Source organism: Rana temporaria, chromosome 7 (assembly GCF_905171775.1).
Source record: "Rana temporaria chromosome 7, aRanTem1.1, whole genome shotgun sequence".
Lineage (NCBI taxonomy): Eukaryota > Metazoa > Chordata > Amphibia > Anura > Ranidae > Rana > Rana temporaria.
Window position 1 is genome coordinate 39460611 of NC_053495.1, and position 24676 is coordinate 39485286.

Here is a 24676-nt window from a genome sequence, read left to right on the forward strand (position 1 = left end):
TACATTTCTTTCTGGTTTGCTCATGGTGCAGTATGCTCACCACCTGTATAGCACTACTATACCCCCATTCCAATGTCTTCAATGTGTGAATTCAATTCTTTACAATAAATGGGTGTATTTAATAAAGTTCTGCCTAGTCAGTATCCCCAGAAGACATAATAATACAGACCATTCTCCTTATTTATGTCTCCCCAGCAATATGCAGCTTTTGCCAAGATCTGATTCCTCCTGCATCTTGCTAGCATAAGGGGTGAGACAGTAAATTAGATGCGACGGCAAGTGCTGTTCCACTCTTCTGCAAAACTTCTCTCTTTTTTGGAAAGATCCAACTGCTGTTCTCATAAAGCCAGATTGGATGGATTTCTGGGAATTCGCCATTATCCTCCGATTCACACTAAATCGTTATTTGCTTGTTTTATGTTGTCTAGTTCCAATTCACACACGTTTATGAAACTTCTGCATCGGATTACAGTTGCTTGTTTCAAGTGTTCCTGTATCTGACGGAGAGCTCTGTGGGTGTAAAAACAATTGGAGCAAATTTGTGCTGATATTGGCCAGAGGCAGCATTGTTTATAGGTAATTTATATTTTTTACATGTATTCTAAGCAGTATAAGAAACAATCTATTTTGGGAAGGCCTGGCCCGTGCTGCATCCTGTGTTGTCCAGATTGTGAACTTGAAATTCGATTTTATTTGTGATGCTGCAGTTGTTAGCAAAATTCACTGAAGATCATCCATACCTCCCAACATTTTGAGATGGGAATGAGGGACACCTACTAGCAAATGTATGAAGGCATAGAACACGCCCCCTGCCACGCCCCTTAAAGCAGAAACAACCCCCAAAAAAGGTTAATTAAATCCTCAAGTGCTTTTTTAATCACATAGCGACCAGCACACGCACATTTACGACTACGCAATGGCACGGGCAGTCAAATGGGCGTACTTGTACATCCCTTTAAATTTGTCACCCAGTGGGCGTGCATGCTGGCCATGTGCCTTGTGAGTGCGCTCGCGGGGCCCGGAAACTTGAAGTTCCCAGGCGGCCCGTGATTGTGGTCGGCAAAGGCAGAACAGGGGGATGCCTTTGTAAAAAAAGGCATTCCCCTGTTCTGCCTAGTGACGTGTCACTGATATACTGTTCCCTGTGATCGGTGAAGTGTCAGTGGTAGCCCCTCCATCTAACAGTTAGAATCACTCCCTAGGACACACTTATCCCTTCAGAGCCACCCAGTGGTTAACCCCTACACTGCCTGTGTCATTTTCACAATACCAGTGCATTTTTATAGCACTGATTGCTGTAAAAATAACAATGGTCCAAAAAATGTGTCAAAGGTGTCTGATGTGTCCGCCATAAAGTCACAGTCACAATAAAAATTGTCCACATGCTCCAAAGGTCTGACAAAGGAGCCGCACATGCTCCACAACGCGTTACCACTACCTTATCCCCATTGACACCATCAGCCTTGTGTGTCTTCAGCTGTCATGATGCTGCACATGTGATCAGACACGGCCATTGGATGGTTTGACAGTTTGGTTGAGAGCAAAACCAATGTGACTGTTAAATGCCGACACATGCCGGAATTTTTAAACTGTTAGATCTATAGGTTTACTTCCACTTTAATGACTGAAATACTCATATAGCAAATTTAAATGTAAAATGATGAAAGTAAGAGAAATTATAATGAGTTACACTGTTAGTTTTTTTGGTTCAGTCCATGGCTAACAGATTTCCCAAGCCATGCTAAACAGCATGGAAAGATGAATCCCTAGGTGGTGGCTGTCAGAATACCCAAACAGCGACATCATCTGTTTGGCAGGCAGACACTGTTCGGAGGATGGTTTTCAGCCAGCTTCTTTTTTTTATTGAATGTCAGGTGGGGGTGGGCTGACTGTTCCACCCACTAAGCGAATTGTGGCTGGTTTATCAGGAACTGGATAAAATTCAAATAGTGTATGGCATAACCTAAATCCGTCTATCCTTTTGCAGCAGAGGACGGTGCCATCTTTGCCTCTATTTAGAGATTAAGTTGCTACATTCCTCTGTGTGTGATCAACTATGACACAAGCCATTTGAGAGCTTAAAAGTTCAGTTGAGAACTGACATCAGCATACTGAAAGCCGTGACAGTTATCACCAGAGACATGCATGGAATGTAATACACTGCACATGCTCTCCTAGGCAGACTAGAAATGATAACTGCAGAAAACAACATTGGTATGTTTGATTAAAGATTTAAAAACATGCATTGAACATTTCTACTTTGAGCAAATAGTAGTTTTTAGTTCTGCTTTAAAGTGTATCCAAACCTAAGAACAAAACAGGATGGATCTGCTGCCAGCTGTCAGCTATGAGCTGCAGCTGTTAATTTGGGGCATGCAGGTTACTGAATGGCTTTAATGCCCCCCTTTCCAGCAACACATACTGACTTTTCATTGCTCTCTCCCTTCCCACATACAGCTGCTGAACACAGGTATAGGTCTTCTCACCCTTTCTGACAGTTCTGGGTCAACCACCAGCATTGTTAGAAAATACGAACGCAAGTGGGTCAAAGACTCCCCAATGGCCAAAAGTACCAATAGCCAGGGCTTTTTTTCAGGAGAAACTTGGGGGAACTCAGTTCCACCACCTCTGGCTCAGACCCTTTGGTGCCTGCTCACCACAATTACTTGTAAACACAGAAGTCTGGTTTCTGTGTTTACAAGTGACAGCTCTGCACTCTGTGTGTAACCCCCCTGAACTCTGCATTCTGTATGTAATGCAATCTTGGTATTTAATCCCCCTTTAAGACCCTTCTACTGTTTGTGAAATAGGAACGGGGTCGTGGTTGAGTTCCTGCACCTGTTTTCTGAGAAAAAAAGCTCTGCCAATAGCCAACATGGTCATGGGATAGTGAAGGAAAAGGTGAGTTTGTACTTCTGTGGAGGTGGGCTATGCAGGGACAGATCACACATTTTCCTGGGAGCTTATGCATGTAGTTTCTGGATGAAGCAAGCAAGTTTCTAGCATCTGATTCCCCCCCAGGAGGCCCTAGTTTTAGCCTGTAGTGATTAATTTCTAGCCCTTGTTGTGTTAGCATACTTTAAAAGTGCATTTATGGTATACATTTAAGTATAAACACAATTTGTTTAACTGCTTGTAAGCATTATAACAAGTCCTCTGTAGCTGCATGCACTGTGGAGAAAATCATTGTCAAAGGTCACAGTGGAAGTAATCAATGAATTCAAATCATTCTCTCAGCATCTCAGCTCACTCAGTCTCTTCTTTCCATAGCTGGTTGACAAGCGCCTTGGAGGTGATATGCTGCCTCCTGGATGCCTTTTTTTTGGGGGGGGGGGGATGCTACTGCACTGCAACCAAATGCTTTAGGCATGGTTGCGTCACAGTTGTATTTTGGTCTTATTTACTTGGGGCATTTTTGGCAGCAATGCTGTCTGCCAAAAGTGGCAAGCTGTATAAAATTTTCAGCCATAAATACTGACATGATTGTCATTAAAGGGGTTGTAAAGCTTCGTGCTTTTTCACCTTAATGCATAGGATTAAGCCGAGCCATCGTTTTACTTACCTGAGCCCTGAATTTCGGAGGGCGCGATTCTGCATCGTTCTCCCATGCCTGATCAGCTCTTCATTGGATAGATTGATAGCAGCACAGCTATTGGCTTCCACTGCTGTCAATCAAATCCAGTGACGTGGCCATCTGGGGGCTATGGCGGCTATGGACACCGATTGTAAGACACGGGAGCATGCCCGCAAGGTAACCTGCTCGAAAGAGAGCTTCCCAGAGGGGGTTAGCTCTTGCGGGGAGGAGCCGCCGTGGGATCCCAGAAGAGGATGATCGGAGCCACTCTGTGCACAACGAACTGCACAGTGGAGGTAAGTATGACATGTTTGTTATTTAAAAATTTTTTTTTTAAAGTGAACATTTACTATCACTTTAATGTTGACTTTCTGGTGGTCATTTAAAGGGAGGTAAAAACATCTGCCTGTTTTTACTGCCCCGGCCACCCATGTGAACGAGGCCTAGGAGAGGGGTTTAAAGTGGTCATGTGACCAGGCTATGCATATTCAAGTAAGCTGAGCTGATAGGAGATAACAGTGATTTTGCAGTGAGGATGAATTGCCCCACAGTTCCTGCAGTTACAGAGGTCAGTGAGGACTTGTTTGAAACTAATTTAGCAATATGTAAATACTTGAAAATGCATAGCCTGGCCACATGGTCACTTTAAGTTTGCACACCAGGTACTCCACTTTGACACCTGTCTGTGCAGGACACTTCATTTCCAGACAAGGTCCATTGCTTGTAGCAATGTAAGTTTTTATGTATCAGACAGAAGCACTGTAACATTTCACTTGTTACATTTTGTTTACCCTGCACAAGCTGCTCCTAGAATGGATGTCTGCTCTATGAAACTAGTAAATTGCTTATGACTGAATGCATGACCCCTTGAAAATATCTCAGAACTCCATTTGATCTTGACATCACTTGTCTGCCAATTCCTTCCCAGCCTCCAGTAGCTTAGAAGAGGCAGGAGTCAAAGATGGTGTTGGTCCCTGAGGTTAGTTTTGCTGAAACAATTGTTGCCGGAGCACGTCTGCCTTGTTTTTTTTTGGTCAAAGGTTCTATTTGAGCAGATAAAAAAAAAGCAAAAATCCGCACCCAAAGTAAGCATTTTGACTGGAAACAGGCTGAAAAAGAGGGCTGTGAGGGCAGGGAAGGCCAACAGCCGAGGCAGTACTGACACGTCTGGACACAGATGTGAGCTTCAAGCAAATTCTCTCTTGCGCGCTCCTTATAACGTTCATTGAATCATGGTTTACATAGTTGTTAAAGATTACAGATAAAATATAGTTTCTGGGCAAGAAACGTAGATATGCCAGCTGGTTAAGTTACAAGAACCATGTTAAAGATGCCACCTTTTGCAGAGATGAAAACCAGGGATAGAGTTATGAACAAGATATTTGTACTTCTGAGCCATAATATGCACATCATAATTTTCTCTGTGTTTGTCTACCGTTTTCACCTTAATACCTATGTCTTCCTTTTTTTTTTACCTAATTTATGCTATCGTGGGCAGTATTTTAAGTTCACTTTAGAAACAGATAATTTAAAACTGCTTTTAAGGTCATGTAAAGTGGAACTCTGGGCAAATACATGGTTTAAATACATATAAGTCTTCTATTATATCTGCTTAAGGATTTGTAATTTGACCAATCATTTTTGTGATGCTCACACTGCTGGTTATTAGGATCACTCTACCTTCTAGTTTAGTGTTAGGCCCCGTACACACGACCGGTTTTCTCGGCAGACTTCAGCAAGAAACTCGATGGGAGACGTATTCTGTCGAGAAAACCGTTCGTGTGTACACTTTTCGCAGAGAAACCCGTCAGGAAACTCGTCGAGCCAAAAAGAGAGCATGTTCTCTATTTCCTCGTTGGGCAATGGGAACATTTGGCTCGACGAGTTTTCTGACAGCCGAACAAGAAACTCGACGAGCAAAACGATGTGTTTTGCCCGTCGAGTTTCTCGGTCGTGTGTACAGGGCCTTACTGTTTTCTGGGTCAGTTCATGCTCACTGGACAGAGATGGTGACAGTATACTGACCAATGAGGTGACATGATAAGAGACATGAGAAAATTAATTTACTAATTTGGAGCCATATGTGTCCCCATTTGACTTTGCATGTGGAAAAGCAGTGTACATCGCAATACTATCTGCAGACATCTGTAAGGCCCCTTTCACATTGGGGCGTTTTTCATGCGGTACAGCGCTAAAAATAGCACTGCTATACCGCATGAAAAATCATGCCCTGTAGTCTTCAATGTGAAAGCCCGAAGGCTTTCACACTGAAGCGGTGCGCCAGCAGGAACGCTCCAAAAGTCCTGCTAGCCGCATCTTTACCGCGGTATAGGAGCGGTGTGTTCACCGCTCCTATACCGCGCCTTCCCATTGAAATCAATGGGAAAGCGCGGTAATACCGCGGTATTAACCCTTTTTCGGCCGCTAGCGGGGGTTAAAACCTCACCGCTAGCGCCCGAATATCGCGGTAAACACGATGGTATAGCCGCGCTACAAATAGCGCGGCTATACCGTCACCGCAGCTCGACGCTGCAATGTGAAAGCAGCCTAAATGAGTATGTTGTATATATTTTGTCTGGAGTTTTGCTTTAAACCTGAACAGCTTCTGAAAAAAGATCAGGAAACATCTGGCCTCTTGAAATGTTTCCATTATGGTTTAGAAAGATTGTAGAAATATAAAAACACTACAACCTTTACTGTTGAATAACCCCCCCCCCCCTTTTTTTCTTTACACCATATTTCTAAGACCCCTTTCACACTGAGGGCGTATTGCAGGTGCTATAGCGTTAAAATTACCGCCTGCAATCCGCCCTTAAAGTGCTGCTCCATTGTCTCCAGTGTGAAAGCCAGAGAGGCTTTCACACTGGAGCGTTGCGCTAGCAGGACGGTAAAAAAAGTCCTGCTAGCCGCATCTTTGGAGCAGTGTGTATACCACTCCTCCACCGCTGCTGCCCATTGAAATCAGTGGGACAGTGCAGCTATACTTCAGCAGTGCATTGCGAGTGGTTTTAACCCTTTCTCGGCTGCTAGCAGGGGTTAAATACCCCTAGCTGCTGAAATGTGCCACAAATCCGCCCATAGCGTCGGCGGTAAAAATAGCAGCATTTTACCACCAACGCTATGGGTGGCTCAGCGTGAAAGGGGTCTTACTCTCAAGACCCATTGGGAATATACGTAATCCCTAACAAGACAGTGTCACTTGCCCACTTAGGGCAATTTAACAGTGTCTACTGATTGCCTCCCCTCCCTTCCCAACAACAGCACACCCTCAATGCCTTTCTGCTCTGTTTGAGACCTTGGTTTGTTCCTTTAAGCGAGCAGGGTTTCGAGGTATGAGGAAGCATATGACTTTTCCTCAATGCTCCTACCGAATAGGACCATTTGGAATTTAGATAAGGGCAAGCAGACAGAGTAAGCATTGGAGCTTTGCCTGTGTGAAGACTCTGCATTTAGGCTAAGCAAGGGGTACTAAATGCTGCTGTATGTATGTGCACCTAAACAGTCAAAGTGACACGGTCTCTATAAGGGAAACCCATGCAAATTCAGGAACCAGAATGAGGTCTGTACACCTCTATGCCTGCCAAATTCCCAGCATTTGAGCAAAGCAGGGAGTATTGAAAAGCTGCTGTACACCTCAATCTTTTAGAATGCCTGGCACTCGGGTGAAAAAGGGGTTACTAAAAGATTCTGCATGTATTTTGATCTAAATAAGAAAAGTTACAGGGTCTCTTAAAGCGGCAGGAAAGCCTCTTTAACAGTATAAATAGGTTTATACCATAATATATTAGTATGCACTGCATAGTGCTAGTACATTAAGACAAACTTACCTGCAAACGGAGCCCTCCAGTCATCGCTGTCAGGGCTCTCCGCGGTCCATCTTCACCCGCTTCCATCTTCACCTGGTCTTCATTCCAGGTTTCTCATCTACAGCTGTTTGATTGGCCAAGTTGATGTGACGTCACTCCCTGTCCAGAGTCACATCACTGCGGCACACAGAGTGGGCCGTAAAAGTGTTCTGAACTGCACATATGCGGCTCAAAATACATTACCCACTGACGGCCCGGGGGGACATGTATTACAGAAAAGTCTCTTTTGTTATAAAAAGCCTGCCTGTCTGCGGATTTGAGCAATGTTGACTCTAATACCACTTTAAAGGGTGACTCCATGCAAGTTTAGAAACTAGAGTGCGGCCTTCACACCTCGATGCCTTCAGTTCAGGTTAAAGTGTCTTATGGGTGATTTATGCTTCATTCTTCCACTAGGTAGACTTCTTGGGAATCAAACCTTTTTATGGCAAGGGGATGCATTAGACCTAGCATTGGGATCTGTGGTGCTCTTTGTTTCCTGCTGACTATAAAAGCTTATAACCAAGGGCTCACTGTGGGTTGAATATGGATTTTCACTGAACTTTATACACTTAAACTGAGAAGACAGGGGAGTCCTTCACGATGATTGCGGAAAAGTTGTACTTGGCATTTGTTACAGATGTACCGGGAGACTGTCAGTAATCTCTCTGCACATGAAAGATGAAAGAATCCAGGGATATTTGTGTTTTGTATTAGTGGTGCGCTGGTGGTACACCACACCATTAAGATTTGAACGTTCTTGTAAATTTTGTCTAAATAGAAAAACTCCTCTTGCACATCGGCCTTTAAATCCCTATGAAAACTCTTATCCCACTCAAGGCTTAGCCCTGATGAGGTGAACATTTCCACATCCCTGTCCGCTCAGAGCCGCTTTGCACATCTGAATGTTAAACATGCTTCACCCGTACACAGAATTTGGAAAATTATCTCCTCTTCCCATGTGGTTTGCTCTATTCATCCCAGCTGTGTTTGGATAATGTGTGTCTTACTGAGCTGATGAAGAGAGTCAGCACAAAATCCGTTCAAGTCTGATTGCTGGTGCTGTTTTGGTTCTCTGCAAGTTCCACAGCAAATATCTTCTGATTACAACATGCACTCTTGCTGTATTTTCCTTCCACTCTAGATAAAAACTATTTGCATTGCATTTTATCAAAGCTAGCTGATGAGGGAAAGCTAAAAGCGATATCCAAGTAAAATTGACCCACCGTTTGGTTTGGATTCTTCATGTAAGATCATGAGAAGGGTAACAACAATGTGACCCTGTCCCTCTGTTGCTTACACTTCTGGGTGAAGCAGAGCCTGAAATTAAAATTCAGTGCTTCCAAAATAGATTTTTTGTATTTTTATGATCTTGCATCGATATAAATGATGTAACAGGCAAGTTTGTCTGCAAAAAAGAAAACTGCCACTTGTAGATTTCTGTCCCAAGGAAATCCAGAAACTTTGCAAAATAGGAATATTCTCTGAATTTCTGCACAGACAGTTGTTTGCCAGTTCTTCAATAGGTCTTCTTTGATGTGTACTGTATATCTATATAGATAGTATTTGATTAACCACTTGGCGTATACAGTATATATATATACAAAAGAAGACCAACATTTTTGAAAAATGGCTTGCTAATTCTGCTACATGTCTTTGGGAAAAAAATCCCAATAGGTGTATATTAATTAGTTTGTGTGAAAGTTATACCATCTACAAACTATGGTATATATACTGGTACATATATGGTAAAAATACTGGTATTTACACAGCTTTAGAAACTATACTGTAATGACGGTGATCAGTGACTTATAATGTGACTGTGATAGGGTGGCAAACAATCTTGCGCTGTGAGGGTCACTACCAGACCAACAGCCCATGGCTGTGAGGGTCACTAACTGACACTGACGTTGCTATGAAGTCGGACTTCAAGTCACAGCGCAAAGTCAGATCCACAATCGTGTCGTACCAATGTGAAACCAAAACACATAGAATTCGCCCTCCAAGACCATACCAGACCCTTCGGTCTGGTATGGATTTTAAGGGGAACCCCCACGCCAAAAAAATGGCATGGGGTCCCCACCAAAATCCAAACCAGACCCACCACACAGCCCGCCAGGTCATGAAAGGGGGTGGGGACGAGTGAGTGGCCCCCCTTGAACCATACCAGACCACATGCCCCCCACCCCAAAGCACCTTGTCCCCATGTTGAAGGGGACAAGGGCCGCTTCCCGACAACCTTGGCCGGTGGTTGTTGGGATATGCAGGTGAGAGGTTAATGAAATATGGAAGCCCCATTTAACAAGGGGGCCCCCAGATCCTGGCGCTCCACCCTATGTGAACGAGTATTAGTTACATTGTAACCCTACCCATTCACATAAAAAAAGTGTCAAAAATAAAAACAGCGCACAGGTTTTTGACAAAATAATTTAATAAAGCAGCCCCGGCGTTTCTTCTCCTTTCAATTTCTTCTCCCTCCGGTGATTTCTTCTCCCACTGCCAGTTCTCCTCTCTCCACTGTCTTCTCCATCTGCCGGTTCTCCTCTCTCTGCTGTCTTCTTCCATTGCCTTCTCCCGCTGTCGTCTCCCTCTGTTCTTCCTCCAATGTTCTCCGGACGCCTTTTCCAGCTACAATGCTGGGTGTACCGTGTGCCATTACTTATATAGCCACGGAAGGTGTCCACCCAGTGATGTCATCTGGAGACCCACCCCCTTGTGATGTCACAGCACTGTCTTATTTTTTTACACTTTTTTTGGGTGAATGGGTAAGGGTACCCCATACTCGTTCACATAGGGTGGGGGCCCCCTTGTTAAATAAGCAGATTTCAATAAGCACCCCGACCTCACAACCCAACAACCATTGGCCAGGGTTTTCGGGAAGAAGCCCTTGTCCCCATCAACATAGGGACAAGGTTCTGTTGAGGGCATGTGGCCTGGTATGGTTCAGGAGGGGGGGAGGGCGCTCACCCCCTTTCCTAACCTGCCTGACTGCATGCTTGAAAAAGGTCCTGGTATGGATTTTGGGGGGACCCCACACCGTTTTTTTGGCAAGTCGCATGCCAAAGTTGGATCAGTTAAGACGATGATTCGACTTTAATGATATTCAATGGGCTGAAGTAGGATCAAAGTCGGATCGAAATAGTGCAGGAACCTTTTTCAAAGCCGGACCAGTTAAGACAGCTCTCATAGTGAACCCAGCATTATGGAGAAGTCAGTGAGACAGGCTTATAGAGTTGCTGCAAATCATTGCTTATGTTCATATTAAGGGGCCCCTTCACACTGTATGAGAAAAAAAAAAGCATAATTGCTACAGTTTTAAATGGGAAAATCAAAATGGTAGCATGCTGTAGTTTAAAAAACAAGAAATATACAATGTAATGAAATAAATTACAGTATTTCATAGTAAGATTTATATGGATGAGGGAGTAAAAAAAAAATGAATAGCGTTGATGAGTAAAAGTTGCATGAAACATTTTTAAAGTTCAAATTACTAGCAACATACAAAGCCAATTACAACTCTACCCCAAGCTACATCACCACTTTTGTCTCAAAAGATCACCAAAATGGTCATCTCAGCTGCTCCCAAGACCTCCTGCTCTCTAGCTCCCTTGTCTCCTCCTCCCATGCTCACCCCCAGGACTTCTCCAGAGCCTCTCCTTTCCTCTGGGACTCTCTACCTCAATCTATCCAGCTTTGTCCTACTCTATCCATCTTTAGGCGTTCCCTGAAAACTCATATTTTCAAGAAGACGGATAACACCTCCCACCTAACAATTTAACTTTTAATTTTTCCATCAGCTGCTCATCCCTCACGGGTATTACTTTTTGTATCACTTGCCCCATCCTGTTAGATTGTAGGCTCTTATGAGCAGAACCCTTTAAACCCTTGTGTATTCTATTGTAACTTTATATTGTAAAGCTTGGCACAAACTGTTGGTGCTAAATACATCCTGTATAATAATAATAATAATAATAATAATGGGAAAGAGAAGCAACCTTTAGAGCACATTCACATTTTCATGTTGCAGTAATGGCAACATATGGTAAAATGTTTGTTGTACTGCATGTGTGCACAGTAACGCATGAACCATGGTGCATTTCAGTGCCATTCATTTTAAATGTCCAGACCTCGGATGTGTTGCCAACTACTAGTTCCGAAAAAAGGGAGCAGAAAGCTGAAGTTGCAGGGCTCAGTGAGTAGAGCTCCAAGAGCCGATTGGAGGGAAGGGACACACCCACCTCCACACAGCACAAATGAACAGTCAATCGGTTGGAGATCCCTCCCCTGTCACTACTTTTCTTTTGGTGTCAGGTGAACTTGTCATAAGTGAGTCACGCTGACAGCAGAGGAACAAAGCAGCAGACAAAAATGACACTGATGCCCCGTACACATGATCGGACATTCCGACAACAAAACCGTGGATTTTTTTTTTTTCAACGGAATGTTGGCTCAAACTTGTCTTGCATACACACGGTCATACAAATGTTTTTGGAAATTGCGATCACCAAGAACGCGGTCCCGTACAACACTACGTGAGCCGAGAAAAATTAGGTTCAATTATTCTGAGCATGCGTCAAATTGATTCCCAGCCTGCATAGGATTTTTGTGCGTTGGAATTGCATACAATCGATTGTAATTTCCGACAAAAACTTGTGTTGTCGGAAAAATTGAGAAGCAGCTCTCAAACATTTGTTGTCGGAAATTTCGACAGCAAATGTCCGATGGAGAATACACACGGTTGGATTTTCTGAAAACAAGCTCACATCGAACATTTGTTGTACGCGGCATTAGTGAGACAAGTACACACTATGGAGGGCTATGCTTTGTTCATATTTGAGGTGTGATGGAGGCCTGAGTGTTGCTACTGCACAATATAAACAGTATAGCTGAAAGATATTTCACTATTAGGAAACCTGCCACCATCACTGAACGCGAAGGTGTTTCCTTACCTCTCTACATATTACAACAAACACGTTAGCTGTCACACATTAGCTGAGATTATTATTATTATGTTTAACATAGCACAGCAAGCCTGTACAGTGTCATGACTCTTATATTTGAGCAGCTATTCACCACTAGCCCTTGCCATCTTGACAAATTGAGCTGACTTCCTATTTAATTTACGAATGAAGTGTCTTTTAACAAGTGTATGTTTGCTGCTCTGTGTTACTCATGAAGTTTGGACAACGTCAACCTGCCGGTCATCTGCTCAGTGCAGAGAATGACTGGGACATTTCATGTGCAACTTTAAAACTGTGTTTAGTTGGATGGTTTGCATTAAACATGCAGTAACATACAAGTTGGATTATTAGAAATTACAATGGTTCTTAAAGTCAAAATGTATTTTACCTTAAAGGCCAAGTTCAGCTTTTCTTTTCTAAAGTACAGCTTCACTGTCTACCAATATACCATTAATGTACCTCTAATAGAGAGGATCCGAGTGATTCTAAAAGAGTACGCACCTAATCCTGGCTTTAGTTAATAGCAAGGGAAAGAGAATGGGATTGTGGCGGCGCTAAAGACAAATAGTACATATAAACAATATGCATAAAAAATATATATTTATTTTATTAGTACAGACATATGCAAAAAAAGTTCAAAAAGGCCATAGGAGAATGTCTTGTCCCTACAAGTTTCGCCAAATGTGGCTTTCCTCAGGGGATTTGTTCTGGGACCACCATTCAGTAACCCAGCTCTAGCATAAATTACAAAAACATATTAGCAAGTGTTAGAATAGCACATATCATATATAAACATAAACAGAAAGTGTTTTTAGTTATCATATATATCCCCGCCATGGCCTGTGAAAAAGAAACTGAATACCCACCTTCACCAAGCCGGGACGAAGGGCAAATGTATGAGGTATCCCACAAGAGTGGAAAAAGAGGTCAAAAGGTCAGGGTCGAATAAAGGGGGCTATAAGAAACAAGCATAGATTTTGTACTATGCTCAAAATTTCAAGTTAAACAGACATATTGAAGTCCGATAAGTGAGGCCAACATGGATCAGCAGGCAACTTACTAGTTTTGTCCAGGCTTTCTACTTGAACAGATTCACATATTAACATATTAACTATTTAAGGACCAGAAGGATTTGCCCCCTTAATGAACAGGCAATGTTTTTGTGATACGGCACTGAGTCGGTTTAACTAACAAACAAATTTGACTTTCTTTTTTTCCCACAAATAGAGATTTCTTTTGGTGGTATTTGATCACCTCTGCAGTTTTTACACTATAAACAAACACAGAGCGACAATTTTGAAAATCATTTTTTTTTACTTCCCCCCCCCCCCAAAAATTGATAAAAAATGTATTCGTCAGTCTAGGCCGATATATAATTTTTTTACATATTCTATAGGCGTGTATTGATTGGTTTGCGCAAAAGTAATCACGTCTACAAACTATGGGATCGATTTAGGGACTTTTTAAAAAAAATTATTGTTTCTACTGGTTATCGCGGTGATCTGCGATATTTAGCAGGATTGTGACAGACAAATTTGACCCCAAATGACACTTGGGGACCAGTGACATTTGTACAATGATCAGAGCTATAAAATGCACTGAACAATATAAAAATGACAATGACAGCGAAGGGATTAACACTAGGGGCGATCAAGGGGTTAAGTGTGTTCACTAGGTGTGTTCTAACTGTAGGGGGGATGGGCTGTCTGGGACATGACAGAGATCACTGTTTCCGATTATTGGGAACAGTAGATCTCTGTCATGTCATCTGTTAGAATGGGGATCTGCCTTGTTTACAAGGCAGATCCCCATTCTACATTTGTACTAGGCGATCACGGGTCGCCGGCGGACATCGAGTCACCCGACCCGCGGGCATGCTTCTGCAGCAGGTTCAAAATCGTGCCACCGGTGGTGCGCATCCGCGGTCTGGTGTTACATCTGTCCCCCAGAGCCTCTATTCTGAGAACCGAGCGATCAAACACCGCGGATCACTCGGTTCTGACAGCTCCCTGAGCAGAGAGCTGCAGACTGTCAGTAACGGCTCTCTGCTCTGCCCCCTTAGCTGTGGAGGGGCCAGAAGCTGCCGGCTCAGGCTCTCAGCGGCTACCATTGTCGCCATGATGCGATGCCTGGACTGACTTCTGTGACGTCAGCAGAGAGCGGACTTCAGCCTGCTGTTGGCTGAAAATGGGTCACAGGAGTGCAGTACAAACGAACTTTGGCTGTACTTCTCCTTTAATTGATTGATGTAAGCAATAGGTTACTCAGACACCAAGCACTGCCATCTAGGAAGCTGGATGGGGTTTGTCTGAGCTTTGGGATTTCTTGGGGCTCCATTAGTTCTCAGACAGGGAAGGGGAGGAATTGATCTAAGTCAAAAAAAGTTGGATGTCACACCTAAGGCCCCGTACACACGAGAGGATCTATCCGCTGGTATTTATCCGCGGATCAGTTCCAGCGGATAGATCCTGTGGTGTGTACGGCCCAGCGGATATTTATCCGCGGATATTTTTCGGGCCGATGGATTTCCAGCGGATAAAAATGTCTTAGCATGCTAAGAAATCTATCCGCTGGAATCCTGTCCAGCGGATTGATCCGGTGGTCTGTACAGACTCACCGGATCAATCCGTCCGATCCCCTCCCTCTCATGCATCGTAATGATTCGACGCATGCGTGGGAAGTCTTTACCTTCCAGCGTCGCGCACGTCGCTGCGTCATCATCGTGCACGTCACCGCGGATGCATTCCGCGCGGATTTCGATCTGATGGTTAGTACAACCATCAGATCAAAATCCGCCAGAGGATTTATCCGCGGGAACGGTCCGGAGGACCGTTTCTAGCGGATAATCCTCTCGTGTGTACGAGGCCTTATAGTTGATACTGCACAACTCTAGCTTTAGTGTCCATCACTTGACAGGTTCACAAAATAAAGAACTGTCTCTGTACAGAATGATTAATGACCATAAGTTTACTGAACATTTTTTGTAGACTACTGGCAAAATAAATCATATATAGCAAACCTACATACCATACATTATAAGTGTTCTGGAATCCTCACATTTCTCGTGCCTCGTACAGCCGTCACATCCAAAATGTTGGTCTTGGAATTGTGCTTCCAGAGGCTATCCTACTTGTTTTGATTGAAGAATCAGGACATTTTGCGGCCTCACCCACACTCCTGTGACTTAACAGTTTGCTCTTACAGAAAACTCATATCAACTCAGGTTAAATTATCTTCAAGGCACACCTCACTCTGTAACAAAGAATGACAACTCAGTCTCCAAAGTTCAGTATTGTATTTGAAAAACCTGACATGGTCTATTAACCAGAGATTCCAGAATTTCTTATGTGGAAAAAATGATGGCTTGCTAGAATAATGTAACGTTCCATTCCTCTCACTCCGCTCAGCTGGTTAAATGTTGAATGTAATTTGCAAGCAGATATTAATGTTGACAAAGCCTTGTGAATTGCTTGTCGCTGTCAACTTTCCTTCTGTCTACAGAGCCGCAAGGTTTATTGCATGTAAAGTAGTATGTATAAAGCAGTGTCAAGCTTCATGAAACGTCAACGTTATTTGATTTTTTTTGTGGGGGAGATCATTGGTACCAAGATCTGGAAAAGTCTATATGACTTGATAGGCCTGGTTTAAGTAAACTGCAGCAATGATTTTTTGGATGGGTGCTAAAGTGTTTAGAACTTAGTTCTTGGAGTGGCACTGGGTTTCTGAATCAAGTTCCCACCAAGGACAATATCTGCATGGAGATCTAAGGCCACGTACACATGGTTGGTCCATCCGATGAGAACGGTCTGAAGCATGCGCGGGTTTGGAACCGATGCTTTTGCATACTAACCATCGATTTTGACCTATCGGTTAGGCGTCCATCGGTTGAATTTTAAAGCAAGTTCTAAATTTTTGGACCGAAGGATAACTGACCGATGGGGCCCACACACGGTCGGTTTGGACCGATGAAACTGAACTTCAGTCCGTTTTCATCGGTTTGGTCCGATCGTGTGTACGCAGCCTTATGCTCTCCCTGTGGTTACGTGGTTAAGACTGCTTTAGGGCCAAGCTCTGATATGAATGATTCCATGTGTAATCTAGGTATCATGTTTCATTGACCTGTAAGAACATTATTGGGATTTTCACCTTTGACTTAAAGTAAAACAACAGTAAAATCAGTCTGTATATGCAGTAAAGCATGCTTGTTATACTCACTGTAAAAACCTAAGGGGTTAATCCTCTGCATTGTGTAAAAAGGCTGTTTGATCCTGTCTTCTCTCATCCTCCCCTTTTCCACTGTCCCCAAACCATCTCCTTGGGAGGGTGCATGTAATCAGCACAGGGCCAATCAGCACTGTCCAGACAGAGGGTCAGGGGTCCTGCAGCCTCATAGGACAGTCAGAGCAGAATGAAAACTCCTCCTACAAGCTTTAACCAGACACTGGTAGAAGTCACTAGACTGCTTTATACTGCTAATGAGAAAAGGTATTTAGCAGTTTATATTTACTAAAACTATTTCATTTCCATGTTCGGTGTACTGTGGGAGACCAGATATAGTGAATGCAGGGTCCTGGGTTTAGTAACACTTTAACCACTTCAGCCCCAGAAGATTTTCCCCCTTAATAACCAGGCCATTTTTTGCGATACAGCACTGCATCGCTTTAACTGACAATTGTGCGGTCCTACGATGCTGTACCCAAACAAAATTTCCACCTTTTTTTCCCTCCACAAATAGAGCTTTTGTTTGGTGGTATTTGACCACCTCTGCGGTTTACATTTTTTGTGCTATAAACAATAAAAAGTGACAATTTTGAAAAAAATACAAATGTTTTACTATAATAAATATATTAATATACAGTATATATTTAAAATTTAAAAACACATTGCTTCATCAATTTTACGCCAATATGTATTCTTCTAAATTTTTTGGGTAAAAAAACATAGCAATAAATGAATATTGATTGGTTTGCGTAAAAGTTATAGCATCTACAAAATAGGGGATAGATTTAAGGCATTTTTTTTTTTTAATAGTAATGGGATTGCGACATTGCAGTGGACAGATCGGACACTTTTTTGGGACCATGGACATTTATACAGTGATCAGTGCTATAAAAATGCACTGATTACTGTGTAAATGTTACTGGCAGTAAAGGAGATAACACTAGGGGCAATCAAGGGGTTAAATGTCTTCCCTCATGTATGTTTCTAACTGTGGGGGGATGGGACTGACTGGAGGAGGAGACAGGTCACTGTTCCTATTGTAATTACTAGGAACAGCAGATCTGTCTTTCCTCTCCTGTCAGAATGGGGATTTTTGTGTTTACATACACAAATCCCCGTTCTGGCTCTCGTGCCTGTGATTATAGGTGGCCGGCGGCCATCCGCATTGGGTCCCCCACCGTGCATGGGTCTTAGGCCCCGTACAGACGAGAGGATCTATCCGCTGGGATTGATCCGAGGATCAGTTCCAGCGGATAGATCCGGTCGTGTGTAGGCCCGAGCGGACAATTTTCGGCGGATAAAAATCCAGCCGACTGATTCCCAGCGGATAAAAATTTTGTAGCATGCTACAAAATCTATCCGCTAGGATCCAGTCCAGCGGACTGATCCGGTCATCTGTACAGACTCACCGGATCAGTCCGTCCGCTCCCATCCCTCGCATGCGTCGTAATGATCATTACGACGCATGCGTGGAAGTGTTTACCTTCCAGCGTCGCGCACGTCGCCGCGTCATCGACGGCGTGACATGTGACCGCGGATGTTTTCCGCGCGGATTTTGATCCGATGGTGTGTACAAGCCATCGGATCAAAATCCGGAGGAGGAATGTCCACTGGAAACCGTTTCCAGCGGATAACCCCTCGTCTGTACGAGGCCTTAAAGGAGCCAACATACCAGTACAGCGATTTACGGGAATGAGCCGACCTGCCGCCGTATAATGACAGCGGCTGGTCAGCAAGTGGTTAATTTGCTTCTTTTTGTTTGTGTATAATATCATTGGAAACATTTTTTATACAGCCGCCTATAGACATGTAAGGTGCATTAAGTACATTAGATCCATTCAGTACATTTGCGTTTGCTGCTTTGCGCAAAAAGCTTTGCACAGCCACTTTACCCATTCATGTCTACAATGCTCTAGGTCTAGAATGACGACTTGGACACCAGAAATGCACAGTGTCGTTACTACATGGCCAAATGCACCCATGTGCACGTAGCATTAATTCCCAGAAGCAATCAGTCAGCTTATCTCTTCAAAACACCAATGTGTACTTACAGCATGTAAGGAAGTAGCTGATTGGTTGCTATAAGAAAGACCCACAGGCTTTTCTTCAGGCAATTTAGAAAATTTGACTAAATCTTCTAGGTGTGACTGCTAACCAAAAAAATGTTTTCAAATAAATGTTTTGATTTGGGGCCAGATCTGCTACAAGCACATACTTTTCTTTCACTAGGGTTGGGAAGTGCTTTATTAAACTATTGTTCTCGATTAAAAACGTATGTGTTTGTTCAGTACAATATGGGTCATTGCTTTGAATGAAACATTCCCTTGACACGGCAGATACCCCAATTATATCAAGTGCATGCCAAGTATGCTTTAACCGTATGCAGCTCCAGGTCTGTGCAGTATTTGAATTCCTCTCATAATCAGATATTGGACTGCATTATATTGTGTTGTGTCATAGCTTGCCAGCCATAACATGAAGCAATGAATTATATATATATATGTAAATGCAGGATGCCATTTTTTTGTACCATCATAAGCTCATATCCAAGAACAAATATTACGTTTTGCAAGTTTGGTAAAGAGCTCAGCTTTTGAGTCGTATTACCTTATCTGTTATTTTTCTCTGTTCTGTAGCAGTAGGTCGTTGTCTTCAAACTGTGGGAGCTCCTTCATTTCCTCTTGAGAAGACTGGTCACCCTTGCTTGCTGTCTGTGAGCTGCATGACCGGTCTCCTCAGCAAGTATTTTATTTCAGACAGGGCTGATGTCATCAACAAGGGGAGGTGCCAGGGTATAGTGCCAGTGGCTGTCCCCACCTAGCTCTGCCTGTTTCTAATCCCCCCTGCTTTCTCCTAAGCTAAACTGACCATCACTCTGTATGTTGGCGGGGCCTACTCACCCTGCACACAGGGTTACCTCTCACATGGAGCACACTCAACAATGCCCAAGACTAGGAGGAGACTGGTTTTGTAAAAAATCTAACATTAAGGCAGTTCCCTGACTTAGAGATGAGCTATCACTGTGTGCAATAATAAAACATACAGGCCCAGATTCTCAACCGAGATACGACGGCGTATCTCCAGATACGCCGTCGTATCTCTGCGTTGAGCCGTCGTATCTATGCGACTGATTCTTAGAATTAGTTACGCATAGATATCCATTAGATCCGACAGGCGTAAGTCTCTTACGCCGTCGGATCTTAAGTGCATTTTTTTTTGGCCCGCTAGGTGGCGCTTCCGTCGAAATCCGCGTTGAGTATGCAAATTAGCTAGATACGCGAATTCCCGAACGTACGTGGGGCCGATGCAGTAAAGTTACGACGTTTACGTTAGGCTTTTCCCGACGTAAAGTTGTCCCTGGGTCTATGAGGTGCAGCCAATGTTAAGTTGGCTGTCGTTCCCGCGTCGAAAATTTAAAAAGTTACGTCGTTTGCATAAGTCGTCCATGAATGGGGCTGGACGTCATTTACGTTCACGTCGAAACCAATGACGTCCTTACGACGTCATTTGGAGAAACGCACACTGGGATATTTTACGGACGGCGCATGCGCAGTTCGTTCGGCACGGGGACGCTTTTCATTTAAATGATACACGCCGCCTACACGCCGAATTTTAATTCCGCCGGGTGATTTACGCTACGCCGCCACAACTTTACATGCAAGTGCTTTGTGAATAAAGCACTTGCCTGAAAAACTTGCGGCGGCGTAACGTAAATGAGATACGTTACGCCCGCACAATTTTGCGCCGATCTACGTGAATCTGGGCCACAGAGTTCCTCTGTGAAGTGTCATGTCCCTTGTCACTACACACTGTAACCTGTTGTAGGTTGCATTAGGAGAGATGTGCTGAGCCTGCACCCACTCTATCAGTCCAGCGTATCTCTGTTACCTCACTTCCAGTAACAGAATGGGGTCCCACTGTTCACATAACCTGGACCTCATGCATGCTCTTGTTAACTCCTTTACGACCGCACCCTGTGACCAGGTCATAGATCTCTGTATTGCGGGTTCAGTTCCAGTTGCTCTTTAAAACTGACCACTAGGGAGTGGGGCCAGTCATTGACCACCTCACTACGGAAGACCTATCACCTTTACCAGGTACCACACCTAACTGGTTGCTTTGTGTCTTGTGCTTGGTTCTTTTTAACAATTACGCTTCTCCTGTTTACTTCCTTGCTGAGTAGACATTTTGTAGTAGTGTTACTTCATACCCCTTTGTGCTTTACAGACCCTGGTTCTTTAGATATGCCAGAACCAACATGCACACTTTTAATAACTTCAGAACAGGCTCAGAACAGTTAATGCTACTTTAACAAAGAGTTTCCAACATTACAGTCCAATATGAGTCCAACCCCTAACCCTTACTGTAGCTATGTGGCTGCCCAGGCGTACCTCTGCAAGGTAGTAGTCCATGCTGGTGGTCTCCATGACTTGGATGTTCTTCTGAGCCCCCCTGCCTCTTTATGGACTGCAAGGTTCAACTGTACCTTTTCACAGTGTGCGCCAAATTGCGAGCCGAGAGCCCTGGACCTTAGCCTTCCTTCTTTTTATACCACAGGTGGGTTGGCTGGGACCAAAGAACCCTGGATCAGCCTCTAGCTAAGGCAGAAATAGCACAACCTGCCTACATGCATATCATCCCAAGAGTCTGTTCCCTGCCGTGCTTCTACTAGCAAATTGACATACATTTTTTAAACCACTTAGTTGAGGTTTTAGCCCCTGGAGTGATCTTTTTGACACCATAAATTGGCAGCGTCTTCCACAATAGTGTCAGATTCATCATCTAGCTGTTGGCCATGTAGCTTCTTTAAAAAGAAAAAATCAGGAATAAGCATATTTAATCATCTGATTTGCTAGTCTCAAGTTGTTACAGCAATGCAGACTTACCTCTCAGGGATAGATGTGTGCTGTTATTCACTTGTTTTTGTTTCTTGTCAGAGCAGATGTGTCCGCTCAGTGTTAGGCTATAAGGTCCTCTTGGAAGTTGATCATCTCTTGCCTGAGATTTGGTGCTAATAATGAACACTGTTCACACTTCTGGAAAATGTTACAACAATCAATTAGCAAAGCCTTTTGTTTTCTTTGATGAAATCCGGACATAGTCAGGGATATACAAGATATTTCTGAGTGTCTGTTTTCCGCAGTAAGCTCAGGCAGAAGATAGAATGGCCTTACAACCTGACTGGGAGAAAATACAAGTGAATCATCAAAATTAAAGTAATCTTTGAATTACTGTATTATTACAAGTCAAGCATGAAGATTTAGGTTATAGGTGTCCATTACTGTAGGTTTTCTTGTGTTGCTTTTTCACACCTACTTGTATACACCTGCTAGGAAGTTTGTAACCAGCACAGCACAAAATTCATATAACACAAAATGAAGGCCACTGTTCATTTCTAAGCCTCGTACACACAGCCCAGGAACTCGAGGGGCGAAGCACGTCGTTTTGCTCGTCGAGTTCCTTGTGAGGCTGCTCTCTTTTTGGCTCGACGAGTTCCTCGACAGTTTCCTCGTCGAAAAATGTACACACGACCGGTTTCCTCTGCAAAAAAAAAAAAAAACAGCAACTTTCTTGCTGGTTTTTGCCAAGAAACTCGGTCGTGTGTACGAGGCCTGACTCTGATTGAATTTCAGTTTTGTTAGGTTACCTGTTGCTGTGGTGGGGCTGGTTCTTCCTCCGTTTACATATTTTCAGATATTATTCTGCCATAAATCCGTTTTCCTCTTCACTGCTCAGTACATAAGCTCTGCAGATGTTCAATCTCTTCCAATTCTTTTTTTATGTCTGTTTACTTGCTGCATAAAAAATAAATATAGCCTCTTATTCCGCTTTTCTCCTCATTTATAGTTAGGCACAAATAACATGGTTCTTCTCTATAGAACCCGAGAAGCAAAATCTACTTGATTAAATTATTACCAGACTTATGAAGACATTTTAGTAAGGCAGTTAAGCAGTTTAAAGTGGTATTTACAGAGTAAAACACATGTGGGAAGTGTTTGCTTTATATTACCCTTCTTGATTACTAGTAAAAAGTTATTTTAAACTTGCCTTGAGATGCAAAAATTGGCTCCGAAATGTGTTTGACAAATGTAAGACCCCTAGATCCAACAGTGTTTTCAATTGATCTTCTTAAAGGAAAACTCTTGCCAATATACAAATTGCTTCTTTATGTGAAAAGAAACACTTCACAACATTCACGTACATAACAAATTATGCATGCTTTGACAGATATTTAAAGAACATTTACCATATTTCACAATTATTTGATTTCGTGGGATACTCATGATTTATAGGCACAGATACATAATGCATTTTTATTTTTTTTGTAATAGAGATTGAAAATGGACTCAAGTTAGGTATGCTTTATTAGTTGAGTCTGTTAGGCATGGTAAGGGCAGTCATTTCAAGGAAAACTAACATTTGATCTGAAAAGCAGGGGGTGTGCCACTCTGGTTTCGGGCTATACGACCTGGAGTCAGCGTATTAGGTCAAGTGACCGTCAGCACCTAATGCACTACTGAACATTGGGAAATCTGTCCAATGACATTGCAGATGGCAGTAAGAACCTGACAGAATCCCTATTCTTTTGGCTGGTGATATGCTTTAAAAAAATGTAATTGACAACTATCAGGTTACAAAATGGTAACACGTTGGCATAAGACTACCTCTGTGCTTACATTCCATGCTCCCAAACTCCTGGAACTGATGCTGGAGGTGTGATTCTTCTCTTGGTAACTTGCAGCACATATTGTGGTTATGCCCCATGCTGAGACACTTTTGGGATCAGGTACACTGTATTATTCAAAACTTTATAGCCCTCTACCCAAAAATCCAGCTGTTTTGCTGTTGCCTCATAATAACCCCTTCACTAACATTTTTTAAAATGTGTGCTGATTCACATGGTGACTGCTCCCTGCGCCTGGGTCTCAACACTGTGAAAACAATCTACCTATTCTACCATGAATAAATAACATTAAACTCATGGAGGAACTTGCTTGCTCTTAGGCTGGCCATAGATGATACCATTTTCTTTCCTTTTACCACGGGTGAGAGCAAAAAAATAGCTTGATTCCCCCATCAACACAGTCAGTGTTGATGGGGGAATCCCTCCCGCTGTGCTATTGTATTCTGTCAGAAGGGGGTGCGGGGAGCATTCCTGGTCGGCAGAGTACAATGGTTACTACTAGCGGCTATAACCACTGGCAGTAACCGTATGAAGAAAAATCGGACATACTGGTTGTACCTAGGTTGATCAATCAATCAGCTGGCCCAAGCATGGTTCCAATCTTGGCTGGTCCCTGCTGAACTGGCTGAGATTAGAACCATCTATGGCTGGCTTTAAAAGGGACTAACTACTGATGAACATAAACAGTACTGGGAACTGCAATGATTGATAGTTACCTTCCTCATTCCAGTGTACCACAACATGACTTCAAGTCCTGGTGACTGCCCTCCCCATCCGCCTTCTCTTTGTCCACATCCTTTCCCCATTTATTCTCTCCCATTCCCCCTTCCTCTTCTCTAATGTCTAGTACACATGTACGGAATTCTCGGCAGTAAAAATTCTGCCGGGAATCCCAAGGGGAAAACCGAGAACCTGCTCGGTAAGTTTCTCCCAGCCCACACACGAGATGTGTTCCCGACAGGAAAACTGCGATGGAGTTTTGGTCGGGAATCTCGGCCGTGTGTATGCTCCATCGCAGTTTTTCACATAGGAAAACTGCCGGGAAAGAAACCAACAGGAATCCCTGCGGGAAGAAAGAGAGCTGGTTCTCTTTTTTTTTTTTTTGCAGTTTTCCTGTCGGGAAAACTGCGATGGCGCATACACACGGCCGGTATTCCCGGCCAAAAGCTCTCATGGTAGTTTTCCAGACAGAAAAACCTGTTGTGTGTACGAGGCATTAAGACTGCCCTATTCCTTTCCTCCTTTCTAAAATATAAAAAAAATCCAAATGGGTAGTTATGTCCTATGATTTCAGAGGAATGCTCATTATTTGGACTTTCATTACTCCTTTGCCATCAGCATAAATGTCTTCAAAGTTACCAAAATGATGAATACCCATAGCAGTGAAATA

The 24676-nt window shown here is 43.2% G+C and overlaps 1 protein-coding gene across 4 annotated transcripts in view; it reads left to right on the forward strand.

Annotated features, from left to right (window-relative positions):
* Positions 1-24676, forward strand: part of ERC2 (ELKS/RAB6-interacting/CAST family member 2) — a 1210774-nt gene that overhangs the window by 663234 nt on the left and 522864 nt on the right. The window lies entirely within an intron of this gene.